Here is a 17,846-nt window from a genome sequence, read left to right as displayed (position 1 = left end):
TTGAGGTTTTTGAAGACTATATTTATAGCATATGTGAATTGCATGTTCATAGCTAACTACTATCTGCTCAACATGGGAAATGTTTTCTGTAATCAACAATTCTAGTATGTTACAAGCCATAGACAGTTGGCAACAGCAGCCTTCAAGGACTAGAACGTCATGTTACATAGGTACAATACCTTAAAAAGAGTTGAAACATGTATACATAATATATTCTTGCAAATAGAATCCTATTCTGTATTAAGATACATAGACCATAGCAATGTGATGATATTTGGCTTGTTGATCATCTTTGTTCTTAAAGTCGATTTAAATAATCTACCATTTAATTAACACACCCATAAACACAAACACACACATATAAATATGCATGCATATATGCATATATATGCTCTTATTCCTCTATCCCCCCTGTTTCTTTCCATGCCTTCTCTCCCTTTCCCTGAACATTAGATAGGAGCAAGAGAGGGATAGAGAAAAGAGAAAGGAAGAGAAAAAGAAAGCCCTGAGTCTAACATCCCTTACTGTGATTTCCTCCTGACCAAGCCAATTAACAACTTTTTACCAATCCCCCTTAAAGGAGGACAAATATAAATAACCCATTTTATGACCCAAACCATCCACCCCACTTTCGGTGAATGGGATGTCATCCTCTTGAAATTGCTTCCTACTGTTTGGTGGTGTCTTTTCCTTAAGTGTTTCCAAAGAAAATTGGGATATTTGCTAGTGTTAAGAAATCTGGTTGTACTTTAGTTGTCCAAGTTCTGTTTCCTAAAAGGTGCAAGGCTTAATGCAAGGCCCTTGTGTAATAGTCTAAGAGTAGGGACCAACTGGGATCAGCAGCTTTCAAGGTTTCCTAGAAGTGAGTTTTGATGAAACAGCTATTGATATAGTATAAGGTTGAGCCTAGCAGGATGCTAGAATAATATGTCTCAGGGTCATAATATCCTACTCAGCATCCCTGAGGGTGAATCTTGTCATGGCTTCTTTTACTTCATTCATGTCTGTAAGCATATTTACTTTTACAGGTAATACACATTTTTACATTAACATATCTATGGAATACGAGATGTGTCAGTCAGGTAAAGAGGGTTTGATGATGTCTGTTTGAGCTGGTAGGATTTTGTTTTTCTAAGTTAGCTTGGATTATATTACCAGAGTTTCATATGAATTTTCATCCATGCCATTTCAAAGAATGGCATGAATCCAACTCTGGAGATTCTGTAGCCAATAAGATTTATTGGCAATCCTTACCTGAAGTCATAGCTAGAGACTTTTTCACATCTCAGCCAGTTTGAGTACAGTTCCCATGTAGAGGGATCAGCAAAACAAATTACCTGTTTATTTGGTCTTCATGATTTTTTTTTCTTGTCAGTAGGACAGATCTTCAGGAGGTCTCTTCCAGTCGCCTCTGTGTTTTATTAATTTTGAAGGATTCCACAGTTTTTCTTTTCCCGTTTGAAAAAGATCATATTCTCTTCCCCTATGCAGCATATTTACTGCCTTCTGTTCTGAGGTTAGCACATGCTTATGTTTATCTAAATCAGCAGTGCTTTCTAAGATCTAGGGCTTTTTAGCAGCTGTATTATCTGTCTCATTGGCATTTTAAAAATTCAAGTCAACAAAGCTTGATTTAAACTTTCTTTGGGAGATCCCAGATCCCCGTTTGTTCTATGAGCATTTCCTTTGAACTCCCATGAGAGCTCTCTATAACTGCCTGACCTGTACGTTGGTAACATATAACATTTTTTATACCCTAATAGGCAAAGTGCATTATAATGGACACACATGTTAAAGAATCATCGGCTCCAGTCTGCAAAGGCATTTCCAAGATAGCCATCATCTCTAATAAATGTGCAGTTTCAGAACCATCCCTTTTAGAAGGCAAGTCTGATGCTTGTTAGAAGTCTGAATATGTATCCAGTGAGTGATGAATCAACATATGTACGTATTTTAAAATTTCAAACTCAACACAATGAGACACATATTCTCTTTTATGTTATTGCTTTGATAATTTAATTAATTTAATAATAAATCGGAATCTGGACGTTTATTGAGAATATTCAGACTCTATGTGCTGTCATCTTCATCCTTCAAGCCTTTGTGCAATTTTCTCCTCTAGCAATTCTGGTTCTGCTCTCATTCTAGGTTCTGGATTGGATTCTTTCAAGACTCGGTATACTGATTTTAAGAATTCTCTCATCTCTGTTCTATGCCCTCTAACCTAGCATTCCATCCCATTTCTGTCTTATCTAAGTCAGCTTTATTTCGAACCTACTTGAAATCATTACCAAACCTATGAATTATTTCTTGCTCACACCAAAACAAAATTATATGGGGTCCAAATGCCATCAGTCATTGTTTTTTTCTCCATTTCTTAGTAAAAAATATTTTCGTTTTACTCTCTCTAACTCTCTCCTTCCTATGGAGTCTTGATTATACTATTTACAAACAAATAATTCCTTTGTAATATCTTATACCCAGTTTCTTTTCTCTTTGATTATTTTTGCATTGAATACATTTTCCTTTGTGAAGGTTGGGGCTTCTCAGTGCTACCACAGCTCAGTAATATGATCTGTCTGTCTGTCTGTCTGCGGGCTTCTCAGGTCAGCACATGTTTATGGAGGCAGGCTCCCATCTCCCTGTTTTGTTCAGCAGGCTGATTGCCTGTTTTGGGACTAGAGCTTCTCTTTGCCCTGCATCCCCTACCCACCCTAGGAACTTATATCAGGCTCTCAGATTGCTACTGCATTGTTTTTATCTAGGGGTCACTGCAGGCTCCTCTCACAGGCACATGCTGGTTCCTGACAGGCCTAGGTTCCTCAGTTCCTGTGCTGCACCAGGGAAGTGCATTAAAGCTGCAGCCTGAGAGAGACCTATGATCACCTCTGCACCCTCTCCCTCTTTAGGTGCATAAGCCTCCAATTAGAGGAGCAGCACTTGGGAAGTGCCCTGAGGGTCCAGTGAAAGCCCTTATTTCCTCCTCAACAGGTTATTTATTTATTTATTCATTCATTTATTTTAGAGCAGCATTTTGCATTGCCTCTCTGTGGTTCACTGATCTTTTTCTGAGAAATTGTCTTCCTACCAAGATTTCTCACACTCTAAGGCTAGAGTCTAGCTTGACATTCAGTGTGCTATTGGAACAACTGCCTTTACCCAGCCTTGATGTTCCAAGAATAATGACTCTCAGACTTAATAACTTCAATGCCCAGCTCATGACCACTGGCTTATTCAGAGACTAGCTCACAGCGTATATAGCCTGATTATTCTAGTCAGTGTCTGCCACATTTTTGGTCACCTGTCCTCAGTTTCATGGGTCTGACTTCCTCAGATTTTAGGGTCAAACTCGTGTTCTTGCCCCTTTCCCAGGATCCACTCTCTCTCTTTGATGGTGGTTCTCCCTTCTGTTTCTTGCCTCAGCCAATAGGACTTAAGCTTTATATTGGCAGGTGATGCTTGTACAGAGTGCATAGGAGACTCTCTATAAGTTAGTTTTGTCAAAGCTATGTTCACGGGCTTCTGATTTTGTGGTCTGCAGTAAGAACTGCAGAAGATTCATGGCATGAGGAGCCCTTGGTCCTCTCTAACCTGAACCTGATGTTCTTTGTTCTGGTCCAGAGCCTTGCTTCCAGTGTGCCTTACAGCACCTCACTAGATGGGAAAGCCAGGAAAGAGGTGGAGTTGTCAAGAAGATACTCATCTTCTGAGAAGCACTGAGGGGTACTCAGACTCCCCTCCAGGCTCCTGTTTTGCCTCTTCTCCTCAGGGAATCTTGCAAAACCACTGAGTGAACTCCTTACAGATAGGAGAGTGGATTTTTAGTTCTCTCTTGTGATCCTGTGTGATGATTTGCCCTTGAGTCAGTTTTCATGGGAATTCACAATACCTCCTAGAGAACTGCTTCAGCCTCTGGTCTGCTTTGGGGGAGTTCTCCAACTATTCCTGTCTTTTACTTGTTGGGACACTGCTCCATTTTTGGGACAGGATCTCATTTTGAACCAGAGGACAAGATCTTGCTTGTCTTTGAGACAAACATATACTAGCTCACAAGGACTGGTGGGGACTGAGGGAGCAAATAAAACAACCACTCTGTCCTGATCCACATCCCTGGTCCTGCTCATATTGTGCTCAGAGACAGGGCCTGCTTCCCCTCAAGCAATGGCCTAGGGTCTTTCATTGTTACTCCCTTGTACATGTATTCTGTATTCTCTTAGTGCAAATGTAGTCTCTCAGGCTTTCTGCCTCATTGTGCTAACTTAAACCTAGTGCGATAAGGTTGTTGCCTTCATATAATCTATCAAGGCCTAGAGGGTTTTTCGCCTCTGAGACTTACCATGGAATAACTTCACCCCTTCCTGCTTCTTTTGACCTCTGTAAATCTCTCCCATTAAAACAGCTTCCTTGTCTTCTTTTCTTTCTCTGCAGTGCTCTCTCTTATGTAGCCTTTCCCCCCTTTCTACTCATGAGAGTGAGGCATATCCTCTTCTGTCAAATGTTTGTCTGATTCATCACTCTTCCTACCACTCAATTAGACATAACTTTCAAAACTTGTGCTACTTTCTACAATATTAACATTACCTTTATCACTTGGGATTATGTATGTGTATTAAGGGTGAATCATATCACTACTAGGACCATTATTTACCAGGAAACAACAAAATCTCTGGTTTTAGAGTATAATCAAATATCATGCAAGAATTCATGGACAGTGGGCCTACCACTCAGCTATTTGTTTTTCCAGTTTGTATTCTGTGACCAATGCCATGGCCAAAAGCATGTTAGGGCAGAAATGGTTGGTATAGTATGTATATCCCAGTCAAACCTTGCAAGAGTCAAGCAGAAGCAAGGGCAAGAATCATGGGAGAAATGTACTCACCTACTTTTTCTCCGTGGCTTCCTCAGCTTGCCTCCTTATGACCTTCTTAAGAACCACTGCTTTTGGTTGCTGCTACACACCGTGCTCTATAAGGACTTCATCGGGGATCGAGAAAAACAGTCTGGGGACATGATCACAGTGCAAAATGTGGAGGTCATTTCTTAGATGAATTTTTATCTCCCCTTTTTTCTCTTGTGTCAAGTTGACAAAAGTCTTCCAATAGTCTTTCCTTCTCTCAGTGTTAGTTTAGTTCCTTCACACTGAGCAGACTAAGATGCTGTGTTTTCTAAGAAGGTGTGTGGCCCAATGATAGCCTCTACATTTTTTTCAGACCCTTTTTAATTTTTTTATTTTTTGAATCAAGGTTTCTTTGTGTGTCTTTGGTTGTACTGGACCACATGCTGTAGATCAGGCTGGTCTTGAACTCACACAGAGATCCACCTGCCTCTGCCTCTGGACCACTGGTATTAAAGGTGTGTGCCACCATCTCTCAAGTTGTTTCTCAGATTTTTTAAAAAATTAGGTATTTTCCTCATTGACATTTCCAATGCTATCCCAAAAGTCCACCATACCCCCACACACTCCCACTTTTTGGCCCCCGAGTTCCCCTGTACTGGGGCATATAAAGTTTGCAAGTTCAATGGGCCTCTCTTTCCAGTGATGGCCAACTAGGCCATCTTTTGATACATATATAGTTAGAGTTAAGAGCTCTGGGGTACTGGTTAGTTCAAAATGTTGTTCCAACTTTAGGGTTGCAGATCCCTTTAGCTCCTTGGGAACTTTCTCTAGCTCCTCCATTGGGCTCCCTGTGATCCATCCAATAGCTGACTGAGCATCCACTTGTGTGTTTGCTAGGCCCCGGCATAGTCTCACAAGAGACAGCTATATCAGGGTCCTTTCAGCAAAATCTTGCTAGTGTATGCAATGGTGTCAGTTTTTGGAGAATGATTATGGGATGGATCCCTGGATATGGCAGTCTCTATATGGTCCATCCTTTTGTCTCAGCTCCAAACTTTGTCTCTGTAACTCCTTCCATGGGTGTTTTGTTCTCAATTCTAAGAAGGGGCAAAGTGTCCACACTTTGGCCTTCGTTCTTCTTGAGTTTCCCGTGTTTTGCAAATTGTAACTTATATCTTGGGTATTCTAAGTTTCTGGGCTAATATCCACTTATCAGTGAGTACATATCATTTGAGTTCTTTTATGTTGGGATACCTCACTCAGGATAATACCCTCCAGGTCCAACCATTTGCCTAGGAATTTCATAAATTCATTCTTTTTAATAGCTGAGTAGTACTCCATTGTGTAAATGTACCACATTTTTTGTATCCATTCCTCTGTTGAGGGGCATCTAGGTTCTTTCCAGCTTCTGGCTATTATAAATAAGGCTGCTACAAACATAGAGAAGCATGTTTCTTTCTTACTAGTTGGAACATCTTCTGGATATATGCCCAGGAGAGGTATTGTGTGATCCTCCAGTATTACCATGTCCAATTTTCTGAGGAACCACCAGACTGTTTTCCAGAGTGGTTGTACAAGCTTGCAATCCCACCAACAATGGAGGTGTGTTCCTCTTTCTCCACATCCTTGCCAGCATATCATGTCACCTGAATTTTTATCTTAGCCATTCTGACTGGTGTGAGATGGAATCTCAGGGTTGTTTTGATTTGTATTTCCCTGATGATTAAGGATGCTGAGCATTTTTTCAGGTGTTTCTCAGCCATTCAGTATTCCTCAAGTAAGAATTCTTTGTTTAGCTCTTAGCCCGTTTTTTTTTAATGGGGTTATTTGATTTTCTGGAGTCAACCTTCTTGAGTTCTTTATATATATATATTGGATATTAGTCCCCTATATGATTTAGGATAGGTAAAGATCCTTTCCCAATCTGTTGGTGGCCTTTTGGTCTTATTGACAGTGTCTTTTGCCTTACATAGGCTTTGCAGTTTCATGCGGTCCCATTTGTCAATTCTCGATCTTACAGCACAAGCCATTGCTATTCTATTCAGGAATTTTTCCCCTAGCCAATATCTTCGAGGATTTTCCCCACTTTCTCCTCTATAAGTTTCAGTGTCTCTGGTTTTATGTGGAGTTCCTTGATCCACTTAGATTTGACCTTTGTACAAGGAGATAGGAATGGATCAATTCGAATTCTTCTACATGATAATCACCAGCTGTGCCAGCATCATTTGTTGAAAATTCTGTCTTTTTTCCACTGGATAGTTTTAGCTCCCTTGTCGAAGATCAAGTGATCATAGGTGTGTGGGTTCATTTCTGGGTCTTCAATTCTATTCCATTGGTCTACTTGTAGTCACTATACCAGTACCATGCAGTTTTTATCACAATTGCTCTGTAGTACAGCTTTAGGTCCGGTATGGTGATTCCACCAGAGGTACTTTTATCCTTGAGAAGAGTTTTTGCTATCCTAGGTTTTTTGTTATTCCAGATGAATTTGCAGATTGCTCTTTCTAATTTGTTGAAGAATTGAGTTGGAATTTTGGTGGGGATTGCATTGAATCTATAGATTGCTTTTTGCAAGATAGCCATTTTTACAGTATTGATCCTGCCAATCCATAAGCATGGGAGATCTTTCCATCTTCTGAGATCTTCTTTAATTTCTTTCTTCAGAGACTTGAATTCTTAGCATACAGATCTTTCACTTCCTTAGTTAGAGTCACGCCAAGGTATTTTATATTATTTATGACTATTGAGAAGGGTGTTGTTTCCCTAATTTCTTTCTCAGCCTGTTTATTCTTTGTGTAGAGAAAGGCCATTGACTTGTTTGAGTTAATTTTATATCCAGATAATTCACCGAAGCTGTTTACGAGGTTTAGGAGTTCTCTGGTGGAAGTTTTAGGGTCACTTATATATACTATCGTTATCATCTGCAAAAAGTGATATTTTGACTTCTTCTTTTCCAATTTGTATCCCCTTGATCTCCTTTTGTTGTCGAATTCTTCTGGCTAGGACTTCAAGTACTATGTTGAATAGGTAGGGAGAAAGTGGGCAGCCTTGTCTAGTTCCTGATTTTAGTGGGATTGCTTCCAGCTTCTCATCTTTTACTTTGATGATGGCTACTGGTTTGCTGTAGATTGCTTTTATCATGTTTAGGTATGGGCCTTGAATTCCTGATCTTTCCAAGTCTTTTATCATGAATGGGTTTTGGATTTTGTCAAATGCTTTCTCCGCATCTAACAAGATGATTATGAGGTTTTTGTCTTTGAGTGTGTTTATATAATGGATTACGTTGATGGATTTCCCTATATTAAACCATCCCTGCATCCTTGGAATAAAACCTACTTGGTCAGGATGGATGATTGTTTTAATGTGTTCTTGGATTCAGTTACCGAGAATTTTATCGAGTATATTTGCATCGATATTCATAGGGAAATTGGTCTGAAGTTCTCTATCTATCTTTCTGTGGTTTAGGTATCAGAGTAATTGTGGCTTCATAGAATGAGTTAGGTAGAGTACCTTCTAATTCTATTTTGTGGAATAGTTTGTGCAGAACTGGAATTAGATCTTCTTTGAAGGTCTGGTAGAACTCTGCACTAAACCCATCTATCTGGTCCAGGCCTTGTTTTGGTTGGGAGACTATTAATAACTGCTTCTATTTCTTTAGGGGATATGGGACTGTTTAGATCATTAACTTGATCCTGATTTAACTTTGGTACCTGGTATCTGTCTAGAAATTTGTCCATTTCATCCAGGTTTTCCAGTTTTGTTGAGTATAGCCTTCTGTAGAAGGATGTGATGGTGTTTTGGATTTCTCAAGGATCTGTTGTTATGTCTCCCTTTTCATTTCTGATTTCATTAATTAGGATGCTGTCCCTGTGCCCTCTAGTGACTCTGCCTAAAGGTATATCTACCTTGTTGATTTTCTCAAAGAACCAGCTCCTTGTTTGGTTGATTTTTTGAAAAGTTCTTCTTGTTTCCACTTGGTTGATTTCACCCCTGAGTTGGATTATTTCCTGCTGTCTACTCCTCTTGGGTGAATTTGCTTCCTTTTTCTAGAGCTTTTAGGTATATTGTCAATCTGCTAGTGTGTGCTCTCTCTAGTTTCTGTTTGGAGGCACTCAGAGCTATGAGTTTCCCTCTTAGAAATGCTTTCATAGTGTCCCATAAGTTTGGGTATGTTGTGGGTTCATTTTCATTAAACTCTAAAAAGTCTTTAATTTCTTTCTTTATTCCTTCCTTGACCAAGGTATCATTGAGAAGAGTGTTCATTTTCCACGTGAATGTTGGCTTTCCATTATTTATGTTGTTATTGAAGATCAACCTTAGTGCATGGTGGTCTGATAGGATTCATGGGATGATTTCAATATTTTTGTATCTGTTGAGGCCTGTTTTGTGACCAATTATATGGTCAATTTTGGAAAATTTACCATGAGGTGCTGAGAAGAAGGTATATCCTTTTGTTTTAGGACAAAATGTTCTGTAGATATTTGTTAAGTCCATTTGTTTCATAACTTCTGTTAATTTCACTGTGTCCCTGCTTAGTTTCTATTTCCACGATCTGTCCATTGAAGAAAGTGGTGTGTTGAAGCCTCCCACTATTATTGTGTGAGGTGCAATGTGTGTTTTGAGCTTTACTAAAGTTTCTTTAATGAATGTGGCTGCCCTTGCATTTGGAGCATAGATATTCAGAATTGAGAGTTCCTCTTGGAGGATTTTACTTTTGATGAGTATGAAGTGTCCCTCCTTGTCTTTTTTGATAACTTTGGGTTGGAAGTCGATTTTATCCGATATTAGAATGGCTACTCCAGCTTGTTTCTTCAGACCATTTGCTTGGAAAATTGTTTTCAGCCTTTCACTCTGAGGTAGTGTCTGTCTTTTTCCCTGAGATGGGTTTCCTGTAAGCATCAGAATGTTGGGTCCTGTTTGTGTAGCCAGTCTGTTAGTCTATGTCTTTTTATTGGGGAATTGAGTCCATTGATATTAAGAGATATTAAGGAAAAGTAATTGTTGCTTCCTATTTTTCTTGTTGTTAGAGTTGGCATTCTGTTCTTGTGGCTGTCTTCTTTTTGGTTTGTTGAGGGATTACTTTCCTGCTTTTTCTAGAGTGTGGTTTTCGTCCTTGTATTTTTTTTTTTCTGTTATTATCCTTTGAAGGGCTGGATTCATGGAAAGATAATGTGTGATTTTGGTTTTGTCATGGAATACTTTGGTTTCTCCATCTATGGTAATTGAGAGTTTGGCTGGGTATAGTAGTCTGGACTGGCATTTGTGTTCTCTTAGGGTCTGTATAACATCTCTCCAGGATCTTCTGGCTTCCATAATCTCTGGTGAAAATCTGGTGTAATTCTGATAGGCCTGCCTTTATATGTTATTTGACCTTTCTCCCTTACTGCTTTTAATATTCTGTCTTTATTTAGTGCATTTGTTGTTTTGATTATTATGTGTTGGGAGGAATTTTTTTTCTGGTCTAGTCTATTTGGAGTATTTTAGGCTTCTTGTATGTTCATGGGCATGTCTTTCTTTAGGTTTGGGAAGTTTTCTTCTATAATTTTGTTGAAGATATTTGCTGGCCCATTAGTGGAAAATCTTCATTCTCATCTACTCCTATTATCCGTAGGTTTGGTCTTCTCATTGTGTCCCGGATTTCCTGGATGTTTTGAGTTAGGATCTTTTTTCATTTTGTATTTTCTTTGATTGTTGTGCCAATGTTCTCTATGGAATCTTCTGCACCTGAGATTCTCTCTTCCATTTCTTGTATTCTGTTGCTGATGCTCGCATCTATGGTTCCAGATTTCTTTCCTAGGGTTTCTATCTCCAGCGTTGCCTCACTTTGGGGTTTCTTTATTGTGTCTACTTCCCTTTTTAGGTCTTGGACGGTTTTATTCAATTCCATTACCTGTTTGGTTGTGTTTTCCTGGAATTCTTTAAGGGATTTTTGTGCTTCCTCTTTAAGGTCTTCTACCTGTTTAGCAGTGTTCTCCTGTATTTCTTTAAGTGAGTTATTAAAGTCCTTCTTGATGTCCTCTACCATCATCATGAGATATGCTTTTAAATCAGGGACTATCTTTTCGGGTGTTTTGGGGTGCCCAGGACTGGGTGGGGTGGGAGTGCTGCGTTCTGATGATGGTGAGTGGTCTTGGTTTCTGTTAGTAAGATTCTTATGCTTGCCTTTCGCCATCTGGTAATCTCTGGAGTTAATTGTGGTAGTTGTCTCTGGTTAGATCTTGTTCATCAGGTGTGTATGTAAGCCTCTATCAGCAGACCGGGGAGACTAGCTCTCTCCTGAGTTTCAGTGTTCAGAGTACTCTCTGCAGGCAAGCTCTCCTCTTGCAGGGAAGGTGCCCAGATATCTGGTTTTCGAACGTGCCTCCTGGTAGACATTGTGATCCACTAACAGAGGTCTTAAGATCCCGTGGAGTGTCCTGTGTATACCTTGAGGGTGTCTGCAGACTCCATGCCCAAGGAACCCCAGTGCTGGTGAGGATAGGAAGGGACTTGTGCCCCTGATCAGGCCGGGTTTTTTGCTTCCCTAATTAATGCAGGTCCCGCGCGATTGGATTGGTGCAGCAGCTGTGTTCCACTCACCAGAGGTCTTAAGATCCCGTGGCAGGTTCTGTGGGTACCTTGGGGGTGTCCAGAGACTTCGTGCCCAAGCTATCCCGGTGCTGGCGGGGACGGAAAGGGCTACATTTTTTTAATGGCGATCTGTGGTTGATTTTCGTTTGAAAAATCTAGAAGAATGCTGGAAAATGATGCAATGAATTCCTATCACTTTCCAAATTGAAGACAGTTTATGGTGTTTAGTCTGCCAGTCAGAAGCCTCTCTCTGCAAGGAAGTGGGGGCAGGGGGTGTGCTGAGAAATGATAAAAATGTAAGGAAGCATTGGGGGCTTTGACAGGAGGACCAGCCCTGGCGCCCACAGTGCGAACAGTTCTTTCTTGCCTGTTGCTGACCAAAGGCTTAACAAAAAAACTGCTTCTGGCCTTTGGTTGGGGTTTTGTTACTTTTGTTGCCACCTCCTGGTCACTGTTCTCTGAAGTTTTTACTTTCTCCTTGCTATCACTGCCCCTGTCCCTGCACATGACTGCTTCCACTCTGTTCTCCTCTGAAAGACTCACAGCTGGCATCCTGCTGCCTCCTGCTGCCTCCATATCCTTCCAGGGCTCCCTCTTGCTCTGGCTGCTCAGTGGCCATGGTGAGCTGCCAGCATCTCAAATCATGCCACTCCTCCTATATTTCTGTGACTGCTTAAGTGCAGACATCAAAACCAACTCCTAGTTTTCCTTTAAGGAGGGCCATCCCCTTCAGTTTGTCATCGATGCTCTCAGTCAAGCTGCTCCTTAAGTTTTTGCCAAGCATAACCGATACTGGGCATCTCAATAGAGCTCCACAGGATCATGGTCACAAAGCATGCTTGCAAGTTGATCAGGGAGCGCTGGATGACTGATGTGGCCCTTGAAATGTGGACCAGAGCTGCTGCCAGGGCCTCTCTAGTTCCTTTCTCCTCAATCGGCTTCTCAGTTGACTATTGAACTGTCCAGTGAGAGTGGGAAACACAGGGTCCAAAGCCTGATGGCATCTTTGCTGGAGGCTTTTATGATTTCTGTTGCAGAAGGAACACCCATCAATTTCAATGTAATTCCTGCTTTCTGCTCCACTTGAACTAACTGGTACTCTTTTCTGCTGATAAAAGCAGGTGCATACTTCTATCCTTCCATCTCTGTCTGTTCACCCTGAATCATGAATGGAAGACCCCACATCCTTTAGTGGACAGCTCTGAACAACCAAGTAAACCTCAGGGATGTCGAACCCAGGGGCAGCAACATTGGTTGCCACCAAAATTCCAAAATTGCCATTTTGGAAATCTTTCCAGTGTGATTTCCCTTTGCTTCTGTGGAATGTTTTCAAGTCAGCACCAGACATTCTGCTTCATGCATGTATTCTGCACCAGCTCCTGGGCATCCTTCTTGGTTCCACAGAAGATGGTTGTGTGCCCTGATGACCACTGTACACCAGGATCACGTCCCAATCCCTGCTGTGCTCTGTCCAGTGACACTTAATCGTCAGGTGCTTCACAATTATAAGTGATTTCTGAGTCTTTATACCAATCAGGTCCACCTGTTCGTATGTAGATCTCATGGAGTTTTTAGAACAATAAATACCCAAAGTAGGGCAAGTTGCAGAGAAAAGTAATGTTTGGGGGTTGTCTTCAGAATCTTTCTTGTATGCCACACATAAAATTTCTTCCACCAGATAAGCAGAACCCGTATCCAACATCTGGTCCTCTTTATGCAGGAAAACATGTTTAAGTTTGGTAAGGTCTAGCTTGCCATTCTGCAAGTTTTCTTTATAATGACCTGGGGCCCCAACCAGGATATCGATCCTACTCTGTCTTCATTCAATTTGAACTCAGTAGGGAGTTCCATTATAAAAACAAGTTACTGATAGCATTTTGTTTCAGTCCCTGATGTCTTTCCTCACTTGATTTGCTAATTCTCTTGTAGGTGCTGGACTAGTACCTGACAGGCTTGGCCTCTCTTCTTCTCTTGTAGCCCACATTGAAGTTTCTCAGTCAAAGAGATAGCAAAGAATAAGGCCTTTCTTGGTCCTGACCATGCTTGAGCATTTAAGTCTTTCCCTCTCTCTACATGGTGGAAAATTTTGGCTTGTGTAGGAAAACGAAGTTCACCTTGGGAGCTCTGAGAAGCGTGACATTCTCTTCAGATGTGGGAAAATTAGAAAAATCTCCTTTCTGCTCCATGGGTATTTACTTTTCTGTCTCACTACAACTTTTTTTTTTGTTCGTCTCAACTATTTAATGCAAAAGTATAATAAAAATATTGGGGGTTTCAGTTCTTAATATATTCTTGGATTGTTGGCCTTCCAGAGAGCATTATTTCCAACTGTTGAATACTTAGCTGACTGTTCTGACCCAAAGACAGTTTGTTTAACTTTGAAAAGACTTTGTTCCATTGGCTTTTAGCAGCTAATGTATCAAGAGAATTAAATAGAAACATGTCAACGTCTGAGCTAACAGAGAGTAACATGCCAGAAACAGCTGGGGCAGACATGAGAGCAAACAATCCTAATATTACTTTTCCCTTGTAACAATAGTAAGACTTGGACATGGTTATACTTTCATTATTGAATTTTAAAGCAATCACATCCAAATAAATGTATATCATTGAAAGATGTTCACATACCTTATGCCTGCTTAAGCACAGCTTTTTGTCCACCAGCCCCTGGCACATGTGGACAGAATCCTCTGATTCTCAAGCTAATGTAGGTCTGTCTGTCTTTTTGTAGAAGATAACCTGAAACTTCAAACCTCACCAAGCTGGGACTCTGGTACTGGAGACACCAGGACAAAACCAGTGGTTCTCAAACTTGAGCTTGCATGCCAGTCACGGGAATGGTTTGAAAATCACCCTGCTAGTCCCTGTTAATGAAACCCCCAGATCTCTACCTTGAGAGATTACCTGGGGTATGGCTGTACTTCTGACAGTGCCTGGGGAACCCTACTTTGAGAACCACTGGCTCACCTAGGCACTGAGCACCAACAATCCCATTGCTGTTTAGTCACACCAGCTACTGTCCACTATTCAACTGCTGGGGCTGTGTGGAGCTGGTCCTTTGACTGCATTGTTCAAATCTTCTGGTGTCGAGAGAAATCTGGGTCTGCTCACAGGGCACTCCCCTGCTAGCCCACAATGCACTTTACAACTAAAGCCATATACAGTATAATTGAATTGATTTACTTAATGCTGAAAAACTTACCCTAGCGGAGGATTTAAAATTCAAAGGTATGTCTTGGTGTCGTCCTTGGCAATGAAATGTTTTCTTCAAAATGACTTCACTGTTACTTCTCATACGAAACATTCTATGAGGTAAACAGGCTCTTGTACTTCAAGGACAGGTGGCAGGAGCTGTGGTCACTCCAGGACTCTAAAGCAGGGTCTGGGCATAAGAGCCCTGAGCAGCTGGAAAAAAAAGGCCTTCCTCAAGTTTAGAAGGAAGGGATCCTATGAATCCTTGAAGGAGGCCCCAGAAACAAGCTTTTCAGTAGGGCTGGGAAGTAGCCATTTTGAGTTTGTTGCAAGATCACAAACAAAAGAAGTAGACAGCTTCAAGGCATATACAGGATGGCTTCTAGGCCCCCTGCCATACCCTAAGTAGCTTGCTGCGCCAGGCTAGCTAGCATGTCTTATATTTAGTGAAAGGAGATCTGCAATCCTGGTGGAAGTCCTCAGCATCTACTGCCTCATCTCACCACTGCACTCGACCTTGAACTCAAAAGCATCTTCCAAGTCAGGTGTACTATAAGTGTTCCCAGGAACGAAAGGCAGGCCCCATCTGAACCTGTTTCCCTTCCATTAACTGCTTTCCTAATCACAGGGGACAGCAATGTTCCAGGAGAGCCTGTCCACACAGCCCAGGCTGGGGCCAGGCTAAGATGAAGCAAGCATTACTGAGGGCTTGAAATGGCTGTTGTCAGGTAAGTGGAAGCTCATGTCGTCACTGTGTGCAAATGAGGGGCTCATCTTAAGTGGCTCATTTGGGAGCAGGCCTGGTGGTGGTCTCTGGCCTCCACAGCAGAGGGTTCTGTGCACACCCTCCCTCCTGGTAAAGTGCCTGGGCTGTGCTTGGGGTGTCAGCTGGGGGGAGGAGGCAGCAGTGGCCTCAGCAAAAGGGTGTCATCAATAGCCCTCCTGAGTAAAGCTTGTGTCACCAGGGATAAGTTGGTGGAAGGAACACAGGGCTCCTGGCTCCCACTCATAACAGCTTCTAAACCCACTCAGAGAAAGGCTCATGAAATAAAGGGGACTTATCCAAGGTGGGGGGCAGTCTTCAGAGGAACACAAAGGCAAGCTGTCTTCTGAAAGGATTAGTTTAGACTATGATATAAAGACACATGCCCATCTCACCAATGAGTCCAATGTAAGACTGCTACTATTGCATCTTTCAGAGGGCCATGAAAAAAATTTAAGCCTTGAAAAAAGAATTCAATTTCTTTAAAAGAGCAATAATGTTGGGGGAGATCCACAATCATTTGGCTCACAAGCTACTTTAGCATCATCTGGCCGCAGGAAGCATCCCTGGATATCTACCCACTTTCTGTGAGGAAATTTAAAATCCTTTTCTTTAGGACCTTGTCCAGATAAGTGGGAAGGCGACTTTTAGAGGGGATCTCTCATCACTTCTGGAGGTGATCTTTAATTATCATAGTCTTCACAGTCAAATAGCATGCAGGACTCAAATTCAAAGACCTATAGAGAACCTTTTTGCAATCTGACAGAAGCTCCAACCCAGGAAAGTTCTCAATGGCTGCAAACTCGCTGTCTTTGCCATCCTCCTTCCCCGTTCTGAAGCTGGCCAGGTTTTTGTTCTCCTTCCTCCTCTTCCATTTGTGTCTGTCAGCCTCATATTCGGCTGACTCCTCCATCTTCTTAATCCCATTGCATGGGTACCGCTGTAGCTCTCAGATCATGGCGCGAAACATCTTCTCTTTGTGCATGTTTTCAAATAAATCATCAAATTCTTTGCAGAGCATGAACTGGTAGAGTGGCCTTAGTTTTAGCTGCAGCTCTTTCTCCTCCTTGGTGATCTTTCTCTTTAATGTCTTTCTTCTTTTCTTTCTTGTCCTTGCCCAGGAAGGCTGGTACCATGTTATACTCTTGGGCAATATTCTTCCGGAGCTGCCTCTCCTTCAGCTTCCACACATGCATGTCTACATGGGCACTCTTGAGCTCGGTCTCCCTCCCCTCCCCCTGCCCCTCCCACTGCCCCTCCCTCTCCCTCTCCTCCTCCTCCTTCTAGGAGTTCACAGAGTGAATGCTGGTCATACTCGATCTCATAGTCATCTTGCAGGGGCTTTTAACCCAGCTGCTGCTACTCAGCCACAGAGATTTCCAATGGGGGCAAAGGTGTGGTAAGACTAGGCTAGAGAGGACCCCCACTGGGGGCTGCTGTGATCTGTCACCCGGTTGGAGATGATGCCAGGGATGCAGACTTTGCCTAATTTCCCGTGGGTATACATGCTAACAGAGTGCTCCATCACTTCCTGGGTAGTCCATGAAGCACCAACATGCGCAGCCATGCCCAGTTACTGAAGCTGAACTGCTCTATGGTGTCCAGCTGCCCTTGGCCTCAGGACCCCGGAGTGTGAATCATCCAGCGTCCACCAGATGGCAGCCCTGGTAGCGGTGGTGGTAGCTGAGCTGAGCGCTGGGCTAGAAGCACTCAGAGCACAGCTCAATGTCCTGGCACTCTGTGCAGCGGAAGTGCAGCGGGTTCACCTTGGCCAAGCAGTACATGCAGTACTTCTTACCCAGCTCTGACATCTACCCCTGCTTGCCCTCAGCGACCTTACCACGGTCCTCAGACTAGCGCCATCTGCTGGGTCGCTGTGCTATCTGCGCCTGCGCGTTTGCAGGTCGCCACCAAGGCTGCCCCTGTCTTGGTGCCTCTGGAGCCAACCCTGCAGGCTGTGCCCTACCTCTGCAGGCATGTGCTCTCTGGTCCAGCCAGGCCACTACAGCTGTCTTCCTGCCCCATTGCGCCGTCGCCCCGTTATCGCTACTACGTTCTTTCTTCCTATTTTATTTTATTGTTTTAATTGGATATCTTAGTTCTTTACTTCTCAAACGTTATGCCCTTTCACAGTTTCCCCTCTGCAACCTCCCATGCCATCCATACTTACTCTGTTTCTATGGGGGTGCTCCCCCAACCACCTACCCACCCCCACCTCACTGGCCCAGCATTCCTCTACACTGAGGCATCGAGCCTGCACAGGAACAGGGGCTTCTTTACCAAGAGCTTCACTGGAGTTGGAGTTCGGGTTGTAATTGGACAGTTAATTCTTTAGTTTGGGGCTTTTCTCTCTGTCTCCATTTGCTTCCTTCATTTTCTTCATCTTCTTGGGCTTAGGGACCTCTGCCTCTTCTTCAGAAGGCTGTTCATTTTTTATCTTTTTGGTTTTTAGCAGTGGCTGCTTCCTTCTCAAGGGACTCCTTT

General features: G+C 42.4%; 2 pseudogenes; both read right to left on the bottom strand.

Annotated features, from left to right (window-relative positions):
- Positions 11,781–13,629, bottom strand: Gm18876 (predicted gene, 18876; annotated as a pseudogene).
- On the bottom strand, positions 15,726–17,129 carry Gm19989 (predicted gene, 19989; annotated as a pseudogene).
- Positions 17,130–17,846: the final 717 nt, after the last annotated feature.

Source organism: Mus musculus, chromosome 10 (genome assembly GCF_000001635.26).
Source record: "Mus musculus strain C57BL/6J chromosome 10, GRCm38.p6 C57BL/6J".
NCBI lineage: Eukaryota > Metazoa > Chordata > Mammalia > Rodentia > Muridae > Mus > Mus musculus.
Note: the sequence above shows the minus strand (reverse complement) of the source record. Positions and strands in the feature narration are given on the sequence as shown.